Source organism: Xiphophorus maculatus, chromosome 9 (genome assembly GCF_002775205.1).
Source record: "Xiphophorus maculatus strain JP 163 A chromosome 9, X_maculatus-5.0-male, whole genome shotgun sequence".
Classification (NCBI taxonomy): domain Eukaryota; kingdom Metazoa; phylum Chordata; class Actinopteri; order Cyprinodontiformes; family Poeciliidae; genus Xiphophorus; species Xiphophorus maculatus.
The window spans coordinates 12980710-13000848 of record NC_036451.1 but is presented as its reverse complement, the minus strand read 5'-3'; the positions used below and the strand labels follow the sequence as shown (position 1 = coordinate 13000848).

General features: G+C 35.3%; 1 long non-coding RNA gene across 1 annotated transcript in view; it reads right to left on the bottom strand.

The window, feature by feature from the left end:
• Positions 1–20139, bottom strand: part of LOC111609771 — a 48490-nt gene that overhangs the window by 27165 nt on the left and 1186 nt on the right. The window lies entirely within an intron of this gene.

The window sequence follows — 20139 nt, the reverse complement described above, 5'->3', positions numbered from 1 at the left end:
AAGGCTTTGCTCAGGGTTGGAGTCTCTCATCACCTATATAAGATCTTAATGCAACAATGCATATAAATAAGCCTTGCGACATTGCATGAGCATATCATAGTAAAATACTAATAAAATCCATGTGCAAATGTTCAAGGTGTATAAAAAGTTTTTGCAATGTATTGCATGGATTATTAGTTTCTGAGTTCAAGGTGAGTGTGTGTATCAGTTATTTTTACGAGTCTCCCATAGAGAAGATCCACGATAACTGTAAATGAAAAACACGTCAGTACTTTGCTTCTGTGATTTTGCAGCACAGCGAATGAAACAAATCAATATAAAGGCATTGACTGTTTAGAGAAAATGGGGTCTGTGCTTTGATATGCACACAAAGGAAAGTTATATTCTAAAGAATCATCGCAGCCTATCATTGTGGTCCATGATTGAGTAGTAAGACCCCAAAAAAAGAAAGCAAAATCATCAGTTTGCCTCTACAATGTGAAATTGTTGCCCCTGTAGTGCTCTCCCCACCATTACTTTAGGCACAGATGCCTTATCCAATCAGCAGCTGGTGTGCTGTATATTTCCGTTAATAATTCACATTAGCCTGTAGCCCTACATAATATCAGATGATTGCTTGTCTGTTATGCTATATGATGAGAAGTGTTCAGGGCTGCTAATGTGAGACGTCTCTGTTTACAAATTTGATGGATGGCCTCCCTGATAGAACCTGAGTTACGTTCAGGGGTGTCACAGGAAAAAGATGACAGATGGGCCCAGCTGTTAAAGATATCGACACTTTGACCAGACCATGGAGACATTAATCAGTGTGGCTAACCGGCAGTGAGGGGAACGCTTGACTTCTCTTTTTAAGTCACGAATTGTGACGGGATATATGCTAGATAATGGACCATTCATTGATCAAAACGCTACGAATGCTACATTGGAAGACAAACAAAGATGATGCCTTAAACTGTGAAGAACCAAAGCAACCCACACAACTTGTATCATGATTAACTGTCACAAGAGATTAGAGGGTGGTAATAAAGATAAACGGGGGGTTGCTGCTGCTGTAATGTAATATCAAGTGATGGCAGATATCCAGAAGTCAGTGTCAGGATAAAAGAGAGGACACTAATGGCTCTTTTGGATCTTCTGTGTCAGTTGCATCATGTTTTCATGGTAATAAGACACAACTGGTAGTCGTAATGAGAGTGATTGCCATGTTTCTGTAAAATGAATCTCAATAGAATAGTTATCCCTCCAACAGTTTCACCTTGTACTTGTGTTTGAGTTTGTTTATTATTGGTATGATGAATTCTTATGGCAGTTTTATGGCATCTTTAGAAGTTGTATAATTAGGTTCAGTAATATACAGTGGGCATGTCTGTTCCTAGCAAGCACTGAGCAGGAGATTGCTCCTGCATATAGCACAAAGGTTTCAGCTTTCTCATTCAACAAATAAGCACAATTAAGCTTGTGGCATTGCTGACAAAAAATATATATTCTTTATAGGAGAATGGAAGGTTTATGATGATCTAAACTATGTGTTTTAGAGTTACAATTGAAGTTGGCTATCACAGTTCTGAATATTTGTTCCTTAACCAAACTAAGCTTTTCCTCATTTAGGTCAGATAATAAGAGCAAATATAGTTCTATTTACTAAATATTAGAATAAAGAAAATACAAAAAAACATTTAGATATCTCTTTTTATTGTACTTTTTTACAATTTGAAAGTTTAAATAATTTTCATTAGTATCTTTGACAAATAAATGTTAAACTTTAGGTGCTTTAGGTGAGATCGCTGGGTATATGTCTATAATCTTTTCACAGTAGAAAAGATTGTGAAAAGGTTTGGCTCATTCCTTCTGCTAGAAGAGGTGTAGGCCTGTAAGCTTTTGAGAATGCTTTACTCACACACGTTTTCAGCTATGCCTAATGATTTTCTATGGGACTGATATCAGTGATGGACACTCCAAAACAGATTTTTTAAGCCAATATGTAATTAAATTTTATGTTTTTGACATAGGCCTACTGTCTGTCTGTACATCTGAAAGATGTACTTGTATCCAAAGTTGACCTCCCTGGCTGATATCCTGCATAATATTTCCGCATACAGTTCTCTTCCAATTTTACCATCTATTTTTTACCTGCACATGTCCTTCTGACATCAATACAGTCACAGAAAGTCCTGCTACCACACTTGTCTTTAGAAAGTTGGGATGGTCAAGTTTGCAAATAGTCCCTTATTTCTCTTAATGTATCAATGGCCACAGTTCAACTCCTAGTTTCATCACATGACTGCAGGACATGCCACTCAACATTAAGGCTTTTGTCCCTTTAGTGTATTTCCATGTTCCTCTCTGAATGCCATTTCAGTCCATCTTAGTTCAATGTGGACAATAATTCTATCTAACCAGTTCTGTCAGCATCTTAACAAAGTCCTTCTGCCTCTACTCTGCTTTCGATGGCCACATTCCACATACAAAAAAAAAACACTTTCATGACTTGGAAATAGTACTCATCTCATTCTTGATGGTCATGATGACTAGATGTTCCTATGATATTTATACTTTTGCATTATTTTTGAGAAGATGAGGATGGTACTTTCAGCAATCTAGAAAGAATATCTTGAACTTGTGTAAGTCCACAATTCTTTTCCTAATATCTTGCCCTATTTTATGGTATTTTTCCATGGTGTCACACAAGGAACAGTGTTTCAGGTGTTGCCCTGAATTACATTCACAACTGTTCCAGTTGAAATGTTACTGAATGTTATTAGAAACTTACAAAGCAATGACATCATTGCTTAATGACTTAAATTGGAGTAAAGTCTAAAGGTTCCTCACAGGTGTTCCTGGATTTATCATTCAGCAACACCTGTCTTAATCTCATATTACTGATGTTATCTTGCTGCCTAAAAAACTGTGCGCAAACAGAGGCATGCCACTAAACTTCAGCAAACAGACTTGAAGTGTAGGTTATTAGCATGATGTCTAGAAGTTTGTAAATCACTGTTCTTAATTTGTGGTCTTTTTCATTAGATTTTTTCATTTTCATCTAGCTTAGTTGAGTATCCGAGTTGGCTGAAAATATTGAATCAAGCGAGAGACGGATAACCCAAACATAAAGGGAAAAAAAGAGGGAGAAAGAGATCACAACAGACATAAAGTCAGGCCATTATTTCAGCACTGCAGGGAAGGCAGTTAAACATTGTTCTGTTCAATTTGACTCTACATGACAAAACATACCACCATGTCTGTAAGTTGGCTTATGCATTATTTCATGCTTTTAAATGCATCTTATGTTTGACTTGCCACAGAGCTATGCATTGTCTGCACATATTGATGTGCTGCAGGAGTTCCTGTAGTGTTAATATACAATTACTGGGGTCAGTATTCTTTTTTTTTTTTTTTTTTTAATGTTTTACACCAATTGTCTAAAACTTTAAAAACATGGCAACATCTTCTTATGTGACAGAAAGCTATTTCTTTTCTTAACTGCTCTAAATTATGATGCATGGAAATGTAATGTTTGACTGATCAATCTTCATGCTTCAACAAAGTTCCTTTACACAAAACATGTAGAAATTATGTAAAACTAACATACCTATAGGCATTTGTAATAGACTATAACATAATGTGATGGAAAAAGAAATCTGTGGATTTATAATCCCTATACTCCATCTAAGGTTGGGGAATGGAAATCACATCTGATTGACTTGCTGCTCAGGCTAGTTTTGGATCGAAGTAAATAATCTAAAAACCTTATTCTCTTTTACAAGTTTGTCCCTCTGTCCCATTATTTCTTTTTCTGTTTAACCACTTAAATAAACAACAAAAAAAAAAAACATGTTCTATGAGCTCCAAAAAAATTTAACCCAGGCTGACTTTTGTAAATACATGCATTTTTACACTCATAATGCTAAAATACTCCATCTAAGGTTGGGAAATGGAAATCACATCTGTACAGTAGAATTCTACACACACAAAAGTACAGCATATTCCCAGGCTTACAGAAACATGCAACCCCGAAGCTTCACAGCACTGAAACTGGGCAGATGAAGAGTGGTAGAAGTAAAAATAAACCCTTGTTGACAGCTGCTTTCTACAACACTCTTCATGTTGAAAAGATGTTACAATGATGTTGTATTGGAGACAACTGCCCCCATTGTTCCAGGTGTAATTAAAGAGTCCACAGCTGAAGCTACTGTGCCACATGGCTCAAGGGGGCTTTCCAAACATTTTTTATTGTATTTCCATATACGTTTATAATTACAGTTATAATTCAATGACTTATTTTACTCTAAATATCTAAATAGTTAGATATTTCAGAAAAATCTTAGTCAGTAGTTTTTCATCTTTTTCTTATTTTCTTTCAAGAGTTGGAACATTTTTATCTATAGTAAGTCAGCATTTTCTCATTAAACCACAAATTTTAATTGATCAATTACACCAAGTAGAACAACCTAAATGTTAGAATCTAAAACATTCAGTTCCTCATCATTGTGTTTCTGGCTGCTGCAGACCTAATTTCACAGAAGCATGAAACATTAAAGACAAACTTTAAGAATCACATTAATTTATCTGAGTGACTATTTGATTCATATCTGTGTGCATGTTCTGAAAACGGAGTCCCTCTACAATCTGAAAAATGTCCTCATTCTTTGAGTCAGATAATAACCAGCTCCTCTTCAAAACAGTCTATTCTAATTAAATCCTGGTTCAAGGCGAAGCTACATTCCACAAACAACAATCTGATGGAGTGGATGGATTCACATGAAACAGGGAGCATTTCAGTGCTCTTTGATCACCCAGGTATTCATTGGATGTCAGTCATTTGACAAATCTATGTTTTTTGTCATTATAAGGTATTTGTAGTCATTAGAAACACAAAGTTTTTGGCAGAATGCAGGCCCTGTGTAATTTGTGGTTATTAGGTGCAAAGCTGATTTGAATTTTAATTCTGGTAATTAGGAAAATTATGATTAAATGTTATGGGTGATTTTGAAACAGCATGCTTACGATAATCAACGAAAATACAAATACCTGCAGCAGTTTTATTAGTTTATCTTTCAAATGGACCCCCCAAGCCCGCTGCCAAAACATTACATTACAAAGCCAAAGTAACATGAAGACATTTTTATCTTCATTACCTGCAGCCACGAAAACATGTTGTAAGGAACAAAGTGAAAGTTTAAAAAACAAATTCTCAAAGTTTGAAACGCTGCTGTGACTTTAAAGATATATACATATTTTGTTGCACACATGTTTTGTGAACATTTGTGTGTGTCTAAATATAAATATATATATTTGCCACAGACAAAGATGGAATGCAAAATAAAGGTACCAACAAGGTTCATGAATAGTGGAGAAATTGTTGTCCTGAGACAAATCGCCCACATTAAACTGAATAAATAAAACCAAATATTACACAACTTAAGCTGAAACATTTAGAAAAGCTGTAATGTATTATAAATAATACTGCCAATTATAAAACCTTGTTATTAAATAATTATGAAAAATGACCAACAGTCATTATCATTATAGGCTGATTTTAAATAAGGAAAGGATTTTTCTTGCCCTATTTGGTTTATGTTTGTTAGTTTGTTCTTTTTCAATTTGTAAGCGTCAGCCAGGGAGGTGTGCTTTCAGATTAACCAGAATCTTATAAAAATTGAAAAAGCCTTTGCTTGTAATACATATGGAATTTAAAAAATATTGCCATTCTGAAACGGATATACATTTATTGGATATTTCTTTTCCCCTACGATTGCCACAAATATTGAGGAAGCAATGCTGGTAAGAAGTAATTAAAAACATTGTTATTCACTTTACTTCTTAAGCAAATGGGATGGTAAATATTTCTTTGTAAAAGCTTTATATACTCTACCCTATCTCCTGATTTACTTTCACAAATAAGCTTTTCATAAATGAGCAGACAAAGTTGGTAACAACTTTGCAGCACATTATGTTTGCCTCATAATTATAAATGGTGTTGAAAATAAAGCAAAAGCCAGTTTTAATCTCTTTTGCTTGCCTCTCCCTTCTCTGAAATCATGTCATCCACTTGAAAACAAAGACATGAAATACCTCATAGAAAGTCTGCAAGTCTTTATAAATCAAGGGTGGTGACAGAGTCGCTTGACCAGTGTGAAAGAGAAAAATGGTATATGCATAGCAACTCTGCTGAAAACATTTAATTCAAAGTCATTTCCAAGTAAGAAAAATGCAACTGTGCAGCATGAACATTTGGTGTCCAGAAATCTTTTTTATTTCCTTCCGAATGATAAAATCTTCAAATAATAAACAAAATTAACACCTCTAATCAAATATGCATTGCTGATTTGCAATTAATAAGCCAGCTGTGCCTTTGAGCCATGCTCTTCCAGATGCAAGAAAATATTACAAGGAGGGCAATAATTCAGTGCTCTGTGGTCACCCAATACATCAACGTTTATAAGTCCCCACATCATTTGTACTTAGTTTACAGAAAAAGAAAAGATCCAAACTGACTGCACCACATGGCTGGTACACATTAGGGACTTCCATCACAAAATAACTATATTTGCATGTTAATTTACCTGTAATGAAGCATATTAGTTCTCAAAAGCTGGCCCCCACTTATTCAATGCTGCTATTTTGTTTATGAATGATTGGATGGTATAAATGCTGCCAGCTTATGACTGGATCTCCAGGACTGAAGTTGTAATTAATCTAGTGGATTAAATAAAATACACACACATGCAGGTAGAGGTGTATACAGTAAGTAAAGTTTGCCACCTAGATATCATGTTTCAGCAAATGGACCATGTTTGAGCTACTATTAAGAAACCAAACCACGTAAGTAAAAATATAATCCTTACATATGAGACACTGGAAAAGCATTATAAAAATAACTTTTGGTGTTGTGTATCATGTTGGAACTGATTTTGATATCTAAACAATAAAGACCAAATCCTTTTGGGATATCACCTAATTGTTAAACTACATATAAAAATGATAAATATTAGATTGCTACAGGTACTTCAATGTTAGAGAAAAAGCTCGTGTTCATCCTTCATTTGTACTCTCACTGTGTTATATGATAATTCTTCTGTAACTAATATAGTCACATGTTGAGTACATATGGTCAAGTATTTTTTTAGGTTGATAAATGCAATCAAATGCTTCCATTTAAAATGCACCTATATTCTAATTTAATACAGAGATTAGATCCCACCAACTTTCTAATTGTTTTTCAGTGTTAGAGCATCAAACTCAACCAAAGGAAAATAAGTTTCATATTATGGCAATCACTACAAGCAGGCATTATTTGTCAAAAATATTTTGACAGTAAACAAATGCATCACAGTCAGTCAACATATCATTTCATCATTTATCAACAACAAACATTTCCTCAATTACAGAGTTAATCCAGGCAGAATTTTGTTTTCTCCAAATTGTATTTGTTGATGTAAATTAGTTGGGTAAAATAAGTTTCTTTAGGGAATAAGTCTGAATTTAAGCAATAAGAACTGAGTGCCCACATCTCTGACATGAACATTTTTATAGTTCATTATACTGTAACCACAAACTTTAATGTATGTTTTGCAGTTTATTTGTGCCAGACCAAAATGAAGTGAATAGTTGCAAAGTGAAAGGAAAATCATATGTAGTATTCAAATTCTTCTCCCTAGGATATCTTTAAGTGAAATCCTGAACCGCTGCACGGTGTTCCCAATTATTATGCAAATGATATTTTCTTGGATTTTCCTAAATGCTCAATGCAAATCATGGTCAGTACAATTTTAAAGTCATGAACTATTATAATATAAATCAAATTTTACTGAACAAAGCTCCACATGAGAACCGTATTTTTTTTTCAAAAATAAAGAACTCAACATGCACTATTCCAAATTATTATGCAGAGCAGATTTTCTAAACATTTTATGGATTATTAAGAACTGCAAATGGTCATTCTTTGAATGTGCAGCATTAAGTGGTCACATGTACTAAAATCAAAAGCTATTTCAATCAAAAACATCTTAACAGACCGAGTTACATGTTAATATAGGACAGGGGTCTCAAACTCCAGTCCTCGAGAGCCGCTGTCCTGCAGCTTTTAGATGCGTCTCTGCTGCACCACACCTGAATAGAATAATTAGGTCATTAGCAAGGCTCTGGAGAACTGATCTACACAAGGAGGAGGTAATTAAGCCATTTCATTCCAACGTTTTGTACCTGTGGCACATCTAAAAACTGCAGGACACTGGCCCTCGAGGACTGGAGTTTGAGACCCCTGACATAGGACCCCTTCTTTGATATCACCTGCACAATTCTTGCATCCATTGAACTTGTGAGTTTGTGGATAGTTTCTGCTTGAATTTCTTTGCAAGATGTCAGAATACCTTCCCAGAGCTGCTGTTTTGATATGAACTACATTCCACCCTCAGATCTTCTGCTTGAGGAAACTCCAAAGGTTCTCAATAGGGTTGAGGTCAAAGGAGGATGGTGACCACACCATGAGTTTCTCCCCTTTTATGCCCATAGCAGCCAATGACACAGTGGTATTCCTTGCAGCCTGACATGGTGCATTGTCATGCATGAAGGTGATTTTGCTACTGAAGGTACGGCTCTTCTTTTTGAACCATGAAAGAAAGTGATCAGTCAGAAAGTCCATATACTTTGCTGAGGTCATTTTCACACCTTCAGAGACTCTGAAGGGGCCAACCAATGATTCTCTCCACATGATTTCGGCCCAAAAAATGACTCCACCACCTCCTTGCTGACGTCACAGCTGTGTTGGGACGTGGTAGCCATCCATCACCAATTATTGCATCCATCTGGACCATCCAGGGTTGCACAGCAGTCATCAGTGAACAAGTCTGTTTGAAAATTAATCTTCATGTACGGCTGGGCCCACTGCGACCATTTCTGCTGGTTAGGGGCAGAATAGTAGGTTCATGCACCGCAAGCCTCTGGAGGATCCTCCACCTTGAGGTTCCAGAGGCACCAGCAGCTTCAAATAACTGTTTGCTGCTTTGTAAGGGCATTTTAACAGCTGCTCTCTTAATCCGATGAATTTGTCTAACAGAAACCTTCCTCATTCTGCCTTTATCTGTACAAACCCATTTTTGCTCTGAATCAGCCACAAACCTCTTCACAGTACGATAACGCTTCAGTTTTAGTTAAATATCTAATGTTTTCATACCTTGCCGTACAGCACTAAACTACCTGATGATTTTCGCCAGCAGAGAGATCCTTTCTCTTTCCCATATTGCTTGAAACCTGTGGCCTGCTTAATAATGTGGAACATTCTTCTTAAGTAGATTTCCTCTAATTGAGCTCACCAGACAAACTAATCAACCCAGCTCTCTGAAATTAATTAAAATGATTCAAAGAGCCCTGACACACAATACCATCTATAAATTTAATAGCACAACAAAAAATGTAGTCTTTGACACTTAAATACAATTTGCATAATAATTTAGAACATGGTGTAGTTGCTTTCAAAAGCGACCAAATTATTAAATGCAGTTCGGCTCTGTGTTCCCAGTAAAAATCCAACTGTTCTGTAAAGGCTTCAGAGTTTTTAAAAAGAAAATCTGTAAACAAAACGCATCATGAGATCCAGAAACAAGTGACAATTCAAGGGTAACATTTAGAAAAGTTTAAAGAAGGGTTTGATTATAGAACACGCTCATAGGACTGTGAAAATTGGAAACAAAATTATACATCCAGAACCAACTCCATCCATTTTAGTGACCTAGGTTAGGTGCACTCTATCCGTTTTGGACCTCTATGTTATTTAGCTCAACTGTAATTTAAGGAACATGTTAACGTTAGCAATCATGCTGAGACACCCTGCAAACTCATTTAAACATAGATTAATTCATTTAAGCATTAATTAACCTACCTACATTGGATCAGCTAATTGTGGTGCATCAGTTGGTGGATTCAATTTTGTGAACATCACTAAGTAGATGTCATTAAGTAAACAAACCTCAAAATGAAACAAGGTAGTGACTACATCATTCTATGGGGTTGCAGAAGAAAAAAGAAGAGGCAGAACGTTTCAGATCTGCGAAGCTCAAGGTATTTGAATTGTACTGTAAAATAGGATTGCCATTTAACAATTTTCTTTTTTGGTTTTAGTCCTGAGCCCAACAGATCTGGAGCTCTTAAACAGGCAAACTAGAAACAGTTTCTGCTAAAATGTCAATATATTGGAACAAAATAGATGTCAACTACATTGGGCCAGACATTGTTAGCCGACTGACCTTTTGAAGTCCGTTAGCAGCAGCTGCACCATGATTTTTCATGATTCACATTAGCATCTTTACTCTAAAAACAGTCAAGTATTTAGGCACATTTATGACTGGTGTGTTTCTATACTATGCAGAGTCAGCTTATTTCCCTTAACACATTAAATTGGCTCCCAGTGTCTTGGGGGAGTGATAGGATCATATTTCTGAGCAATTTACTGTCCCCAAATCATTTGAATTTATGCTGAAAGGAAGGAAAAATGGTTACTTCTGGTTGTTACTGAGGATAACCAGTAACAACCAGAACATTAACTGAGGACATTAATTTTCAACAAGAAAACTGGTGCAGGTTTGAAGTCCTATACTTAAACATTCAGATCAAAATTAACGCAAGTTACACCTTTCAAAGGCTTATGGAGAGGAAACATAATAATTATTTCCACTGTGTAATAGTCACCAAAGTTCATGTACAGGACTGTGTTTATTCATACCACTTGTGTGTGTATATATATATATATATATATATATATATATATATATATATATATATATATATATATGCATTAAAACCACAAACTTAAACATATTTCACAACAATTTTATGTCCTAGACCAAAATAAAGTCACATTATTGTGATTGTAAAGACAATGATCATAGATTTGTATTATTTATTTTTTTATATTTTACCAAGTAAACTTTAGAAACTGTGACATGAATTTGTGTCCAGGTCCTTGGAATCAATATATCACATAACCTCCTTTCATCAATTTCAGCTACAGATCATATGCCTTTGGGAAAATGTGTCTATCAGCTTTGCACATTAGGAGACTGGAATTGTTGGCCTTTCTTCTTTTCAACATAGTTTAAGCTCAGTCAGATGGGCAACATTAGTAAAAAGCAATTTAAAAGTCTTTCTACAGGTTCTGAATAAAGACTTTTACTCGGGCATTCTAGCTCATGACTATCCTTTAATTTAAGACGTTCCATACTGGCTCCAGTTGTATGTTTTATGGTCACTGATATGCTGAAATTGAAGTTCTTCTTATTGTGGCATAATTTATAAGTCAAATTTGAATTGCCACTTTTAGTCAGAACTAGAGTATAAGCATCCACTGTCACAACCAAAATCCATTTTCTCTGAGCAGCTTTTATTTTGTGAAATTACATCTGCCTCTGTGTTTTAGTCAATCAGTGTATGTCAGTGGAAGCATGAACTTTATATTATTTGAAAGAACTGTCATGGTAAGTACAGATTAGGCAGTACATGACGCTTTTGCTCAAACAGCATTGGACTGTGACACAAACGCACAGCTGACAGTGAGTCACATTCATTTTAAGAAAGATGAAAGACATGTCTCTGTGGTACTGCAATGGAATTCTTCACTCAACCAAAATCATGTCACAATGTTGTGGAGCGTATTAAATAAATTAACATAATTATTTATTAAAATAATACAATACATTTACAACTTTATTTTATAAATGTGTAAGGTTTCCAGCTTCACTCTACACTTTTTCTGGGTCCAACTTCGCCGAGACATTTTTTTTGGTTTTTTTACCTTTATTGTTCTCTTATAAAGGCCTAATTATGCAAACACGGATTATTTTCCTGATAATTTGAATCTGCATAATTTCCTGAATATATATATTTTGGTCTGATGATGAATAAGGAAACATTTTGTTGCTCATATCTGCTCAAATGTTGCTCATCTTTCTTTCTGTTATCTTGGGCCTAATTTAATAACAAAAAAGTCACTCAGCCAACTGTGGCTCCTACTGTGCATCCAGATGACAGAAATATGTGTAAACACCTGCACTAATTACCTTCCCATGCAGATTATTTATGAAACACATTAAAGCATGGGTAAAACGATTCATTGGTCAGAATTCAGAGCAATTTTTCATGCAACCATCCAAATATTTTCCAGCCAAGATGAGGCAGAGGAGGCTTCTAGTGAAACTGTGAGCTATTATCTCTTCGTGACTGTTCATTTTCGGGACTGTTTGTTGCAAGGAGACTAAACAAGATCTACAAATAGACAAAAAAAAAAAGAGAGTTGCTACACTGTGCTCTAAAATAGGCCACACTGGTTGTTTATGTTTGATTCAATCTGCCTAATGTGTTTGTCTTGTGGATATTTCAGTTTCCCATAAATTTGCCTCGATTAAATGATGGCAAAAGTTGTTCGTGGAATTAAGGTTTTGCACGGAGAACCAATGCAAAGATGTTCCTCCAAAATATTTTCATTTTCATACAGTTCGTGATGGAGTCTATTCACTGCACTGCAGGTGCTGAGTGGAGGACAAAATTAGCACCGCACTCAGCCTTGAGTGTTCAGGAGGGCTAATTGAGCCAAAACTTCTCTGAGATAGACATCTCTGATTACATTACATCAGTAAAATATTCTTGTTTCACACGAGAGCTAATACAGGCACAAGAAAGAATGGGGGAAAACTTCCTCTATGATTAACAGCGGGTAATGATTTTTCATATCTACTAATTATCCGTGTTTAGTTATCTCACACCAGAAGTTACTGGGAGGTTGCCAAATTGATCGAGAAAATTTGGATTCGTTTTTAACCATAATGATAAACGAGCACTATTTGAGAACTGAAATCCATTGCTATCTCATCAGTAGAAAAAAGAGAACAGGTAATAGATTTTTGGCCTCACCATTCAATTAGTGAATCATTTAATATAATAATGAAATGATTTGTTGAGAAAACAGTTTATGGTAACAGTATTAAAATGTCAATAATGCATTATGTCTGATTTGTTTGTCAGTGGAGGAGGAAGGACTACAATATAATACACTTATAAATGAAAGTGAAATAAAGGGAAACATTTAATATAGGTGTATAAATTGTAGTAACCACACACACCTCAGTGTGTTAAAAGCTGGAATATAAGCTTGGCATTTCTTAGAAGGATAAGCAACTCCAAGAGGAAGAAAATTTCATCTACAGCAATAAATAAAGAAGGGGAAAAAATCCCATTGGCTGCCTGATGGGATGTGGCTACATGCTTCCCAAATCCCATCTCTAATTGGCTGATGAATCCTGGTAAACACAAATAGACGATTACCCAAGTTGTCAGAACCAGAACTTATCGTCTCTGTTGACATTTGGTTGTGATAATTGTTTTGGATGTAATTTGGTTCCAGAGAGATCCAAAGTGGGTAACCACTGAGACTATTCAAAGCAAGTGCTAGTAGAAACCTCCAGCCTGAGGGTGACCTTCCAGCTGAAACAATAGCTGTATGTTGAGACTTTCTTCCATCAGTAAGGATTATAGACAGACCCTCCTGAGATCCATTGTTAATTTCTAAGAGAGAGGTGTCACAGCTTCATGATTTCTGATCACAATAAGGCATTTTACATTCAGTTCTATTGCGACAGTTCTGTGGTGGCCAACCTGATATCAGTTGTTTTTGAATTCTGTGTATTAATATCGAAGTAGGTTTTAAAAATTCTAATTTAAAACCCAACTTCTTTGAATTTCTGAAACATAAGATTCAAAGATAAGCATTTAATAAGTTTAGATAATAGTTTGAATTTTTATTTATTTAAAATATTTATAGATATTTACAATATTTAAACCTTTTCCCTGTGGAAACAGTAACAAAGAAGAATAAAAAATGAAAAGTAAATAACATACATCAGTAGATTTATTTTATTTGCAGAGTGATGAAGACATATTTAAGAGATATCTTTAATTTGATAGATTATTCATAGCACACCCAGTTGTAAAGTGCAGTTGAATTGCACAAGGAAAGCTGATTACAGCATGCTGGCAAATTAAATGAATGGTTAGAGAAAACTAAATCTAAACAATGACCTGATGACCCTCAGAATCTGGTCACAATTTCCACGAAATAAATAAATGCCATCTGTTTACAAAATTATGCTCGTCTATCCAGCCCAGTTCTGTTACTGCTCCACCCTAAAATACTGTAACCACACAGCATGAGCAAGTGAACAGCTGAGTACATGGAACAAAAAACAGCAGCAGGATTATTTATCTGTCAAAAAGAGAATGTGTTTTAACTGAATATAGATACTAACCTTTTCAAAATAAAATTTAAACAAAAATATTTACACATTTCTTTAAAAATTAAAATGAGGACTAGACAAAAGTATATTTTTAGTGGATTTCAAATTTCTTTAGTGTTCATTATATGCAAAGCATGCATTGCTGTATGCACAAAAAAAATAATAAAAAATAAAAACACTTTTTGTATGTGCTCAGCCTTGGCTTTGGCAGCCAGTCAATACCAACAGTCTTTGATCGGGGCTTGGGTCTGGAAACCAAGTTGGGAAATCCCCAGAATTGCTCCAAACCCATCCAAAATTGGATGCAAGCTCCAATTATTCGCTATCTGAACATTGCAGGATCTGTAAGTCACATTTCCTGCAAGGAGCAGCAGCAGTTACTGTACTGCGAGTCATAAAAATGTGCTCTCTTTGACTCTGCATTTATTAGCTGGGTGTAGCTGTGCTCCAGCAGGTGACAGCTAGTCAGATGTGACTGAGTGCAATATTATCCCTCAGACACACTCTTCCCAATTGCAGACAGCTACATCATGAGAGGATGATGTGTTTGAATTATTGATACATTCTCAAGGTTGAGTGCGGGATGCTTTTTTTTTCATCCAATAAAAAGAGGTTTTAGGAGAAAAGAAGATCGTTCAAGTATGAAACCCAACAATTAGCAAGCTGTAAGAACTCTGCAGTTATAAGATGATGAGTCCCCCCTCCCAATCTAAGCACAGGAAGATGCAGCTTGATGACCACATGACTCTAAGATTTTTTTTTAAATAGAGACTTGTGACAGATGCTTCTATCTTTCCTTTCTGATTAGAGCATTTGATCCATGAACACAGCAGATCATGAACAGACGAATGAGTTATAATTAACTATGAAAAGTAAATGCATCATACAGACATCATGCTAATAGCTTGAGCTGTTTTTGAAATCAGTGTTCCTTGTGTGTATTTTTTTGTGTTTTATCATCTCCCAGAAGGGGGGAAAAAATTCCCTTTATAACATAATTTTCTCTTATAATATGTGTATAAATGTCAGAGCCTTAAAAGTTTGAGGTTTTGTTTTTCTTTTACAAATGTAGCCTTCAAAATTTGGAAGTTTAATTTTATCACAAAACATCAGCTTCTATTTTTATGTTTGATAAAGCTCATCTGTCAGATAATTTTTCCACTTTTTTTCCAATCTATGTAAATACACTTTTCCAATTTGCCCTCTATATATTTAGCGTGTGTAACCTAATCATCACTCTGCTCACCTGCTCTGTAGACTAGCCCGAAGGCAAACAGAAAAAAAGCTATTTGACAAATTATTTGAAAATTTGTGAACTTATCCTTGAAAGTGACTTCCTCATGTTGAACTCACGACAACTCAAAGTTGCCAGCATAATGTGTCTGGTGTTGTCAGCCATATTAACAAAGTGAACACACCATTAAACAATGTCATTAACCACCGACTCATGCTAATGTCTTCGTTTAACTATCAATGACGCTTAGCTTACTGGTCTGAAAGGGAAATCTGTTTTCTGGATTATTAGGCCAAAATAGAAATTCAGTGAGCACTCTGAAAGTTGTTGTGGTGTTTCGAGAGGGTGGGACACTGCAGTTAAATTGAATTGAAATAATTCAAATGGCGAGGATGGACAGCACAGAACAACTTCTGAATGTTTTATTGATGTATTTGTGAAGGGTTATAGAACAAAGTCAATGAATCAGTAATGGCATCTGTATTTTGTCTTGTGGCTTTTAGAAAAGCTATTTAAATGCTAATAAAATGGAAAAATGCTGTAAAAATGGGCAAGTAAGCCGTATTCATGATTTACTGATTGGTAGCTAACTGTAACTCTAACTTTACTCACTAATTTACCAGCAATGGTTGTTGTCTAAATATGCAACATGGTTCATCACCCAGGGAGTCATTCCAGCAGGGGTGGCATAAATACTTTAAGTCCATTTTTTTTACGAAAAGAAAAAATGGGCATTTCCTGTCAATGGGGAGTGGGAACCCCCAGTTTGCACAGCATGAGCACTGTGAGAAAACACAGGCAAGCTCAAGTCAAGACAAGCTCGAGCGCCAGGACCCCCTCACTATCATTGAAATCTGTTTCATGGGAAAATTATGTTCAACTAAGGAGGCAATGGTGAAAGAACTGTGGATCAAACCAAAGCCTAGCCTAGTTTTAGATTGGGCTTACTAGAAATGGCATCAACTGTGATAAGAAAAAATGTAGAACTTAAAGAGCTCTCTCTATTTATCACCTGACCAAGCCAGTGACAAACACCACAAGTTGTAGAAGTAGAAAAAATTGTTGTATTTTTAAAACATTTCCAGCTGCTTTTTTGACACATCGACAATTTAAAAAATGTTGGCTACATACTATTGCATATTTACCTTTGTTTGCTTTTCTAAACTTTTAATTTTTCATAATTGTCTGCCGTTTTTAGCGTGACTCCTAAAATATTATCTGCATTGTGTATGTTTGAATTGAGTTGACTTATTTTTAAATATACTATTTTTTGATTTAGAGTTAATTTTCACCCAAAGGTTATTTACAAACTATTTGTTTATTATGGTGACTTCAAAACTGAGGTTAAAAAACTGTGACTTTTTTCGCAATTACACTATGGCTTTGTAAACCTTTTCCCCTCACAGGTACTTGACGGTTAACATACTGTTTTATTCTGTTTTATCAGCTTTTTAAAGAAATCATACATTTTCACTACAACTCTAGTAAAATATTAATATTACACAGGTTAAAATGGGACTTTAAATCCATCAACTAATTTAAGAAATATTGCTGTCTGCTCCTGTGACTTCACATTCAATGGCTATATAAATCAGTCCCGGCCCCCTAGGCCCAAACAGATGGCTTTAATAACTCGCTTAAAGCGGTCCAAAACTCCACAGATAACGCTACAGTAAACTAAACATCCATCTTTGGCTCTATTCGTTCCATTCCCCATGCAAACAGAGTCATTATACACATGGCTTCAGGGAGAGATTCCCTGTCACCCAGTCTAACCCTCTCCTCTCAAGGATTTGGATCCTTGTCATCTGTATTTCTAAAACTAGTCAAGTGACACTAATATTAAGTGAGCGTAACGGGTTCCAGCCACCTTGAACAATCTGACATTTAACCAGACTTTTCTCTGTCATCCAATCAAAGTGACATTCAATAAGTAAACATTTTACAGGAAACCATTGTGTATCAGGCCCCAACAGTGGTAGAATGCTGTTTTACAGAATAAAAATGACAAAAATTGGCAATCTGTTGCCAAAAGACCAGGCACTTTGAACACTAATATGCTCAAGGTAAGCTATGGAAAATTAGGTACTGTCATTGCATGGGACACAGAGAAGTTTTGATTTAATCACAGTCAGATTTATGCCAAAGGATTATAGTTTTACCTGACACTTACACTTTAATTGATTTCCAAGGTGGGTTTTTTGTTTTGCGCTTGTATTTATTTGGATTTCCATTAGAGAATGCATAAAGTTAGCTTAAAATCAAAGACGAAATATGTTTTGCATTATCAGTAACCTAGAGAAAACTTTATTTTATAGCAGATTTATTATTTCAAGAATTTCAACACTAAAACTGTTTTTAGGTTTGGTTCACGCATGAATATTACACAAGCAGCTTAAAAAAATAAGGAAAGGAGTCCTTATTTTTATGTTGATCTGCATTCGAAAATGAACAGTTTTTGCACTTCAATCAGCAGTATACTGTACCCAGAGTTTCTTTTATTCCAATATGAATAAATAAAATCATTAAAACACCAAGTGTAAAGCTTGGCATAGAGGGCTTATCAAGATTTTTTTCAGTTAAGACACGTTAAAATGCAAACTACATTCTGCACACATTAGATTGATTGTATTTGTCTTTTCAATGTAACATACTTCATTCACAATGTTTGCACATCATATGCATACAACTCTATATCCAGAAGCTTGTCCATACATTGTTAATTGCAAACATAATCTTTTCCTAATAATTTGAAAGGCTTAATTCACACTAAAACACCGTCATATGGGTGCTGCTATTGGTGTTTCACTGCATAGAGTAGTTACTATCATGTGGTGAATGACAAAATATTTTTATTTTTTTGCATTTGACCGATGGTTTAAAAAAATGATTGAATTTTACCATTTTTTGTAGCCCAAAAACTTAATTCCATAATCTCTATGAAGCACGCAGAAACAAAACTGTTGGCCCAAATCAAATAATAGATGCATGTGGTTAAACTTGGGCTGACCTGAGAAGGTTTGGAAGTACTGATATAGGAACTAGTGTGCTGAAAAGCTCCAAATGAAAAATAGGAAAAGCAAATTGTGGCTTAACAGAGCAGCAAAGGCATCGCCAAAGCACTTTCAGCAAATCTTGAATGGTAAACCTTACAAAACAACTGCAGACTCATAGACATGCACGTGTTGTTCCTTCACCACATAGTGATATAAAAAGCAATTTTTTCTGGCAGTCACACTTTATGTTAAAAAAAAGTGTTATTTTTCATGGGTGGGTTTGTTCAAATGTGATAAAGAGAGCTGCATATGAGGAATAATGCCAATTTCCATATTAAGTAAACAGAAAAACAGTTGAGAAATAATATGAGAACCAGAAGAGCAGATAAGGCAACAATAATGCGCTAATATGCCAAGAAATGACAGAAATGACCATCCAGTCCTCCTCTTTCCCAATAAATAAATTATATCACATGGTTTCACTTCATGCACTCCCTTTGTGGAATCACGCTGATAGAGACTTTCACTTAAATGGTAAAAAGTAGTGAGCAGTCGTCAACCCAACCATCCTCGCGCACTGCAGGTGCTTTTTATTGTGTACTTCTCATCTGTTTGTGAATACCAGCCATTTTATTATGGCCCAGAGTGTAATGAAATTTAACTCAGTCCTGCAGTTTGGAGATTAATTCAGCTTTTAGACAGCGTTATATTTTATTTATATGTAATTGTATTGGGAAAAATCTAGAACGGCTTCTTTTATATGTAATGCAGTTGTGTATACAACCTGCAACTATAATTTATTTATTTTTTTTTTTTTTGTACGATTTGCCAATTTGTTTTTCAGGCCAAAAGTTACAGCTATTATGGTGTTATTTAAGTGAGGAATTTGACACACACACAAAAAAATCTAATTGTTTCATTAGATGTTTTTCTCACCTATTTATATACATCTACTACACACACCAATTGGACACAGCTTCTTGGAACCCTGAAAAGTGGGCAGAGAGAGACTGGTGGGCAGATGGGCACTGGATAACGTCTTTTATTTCCACCATTGAGCAGTTCCACACCTTGGATAATAGGAGCCAATTCAGTTCAGCCCATAAAGAGGTTTATCAGTTCCTGTCAGCATGCCCTGCAGGGGTGAGGCGACAAATAACAAGGTAGTGAAAAAGAAAAGTGGTGGTAGTCCAGCTCCCTAACCTGTTTCCTCTTTGCCAATGGCCATCTGCATGTTCAAAAAACTTTCATTTTTGCGCATGAATCGAGACACACATTTAGAGTCGAAAGTCATGTTTGAGAAGCATTAGAGGCAGATATTGAGGTCACATGATGCAGCTTGGATGCATCTCAGAAACGTCACAAAATGTCAAGCACTGCAAAGGCTGCCAAGTAAAAGATTATTCCTTTAAAAAAAAAAGTCCTAACTTACAGGATTATTTGAAAAATGTTCAGTAGTAACTTATAAAACATGATTCTTGTGTATATAAATAGCACAGCTTCTCCTAAATGTTTAGCGAGAAAAAGACAAGTACAGTAAAGTCAACTTTTAATATTTATGTTGGTGAATTTAAATACAATGAGTTTCTTTTGCCATTGTGTTCAGGTAAATAGGATTTTCCAGCACTTG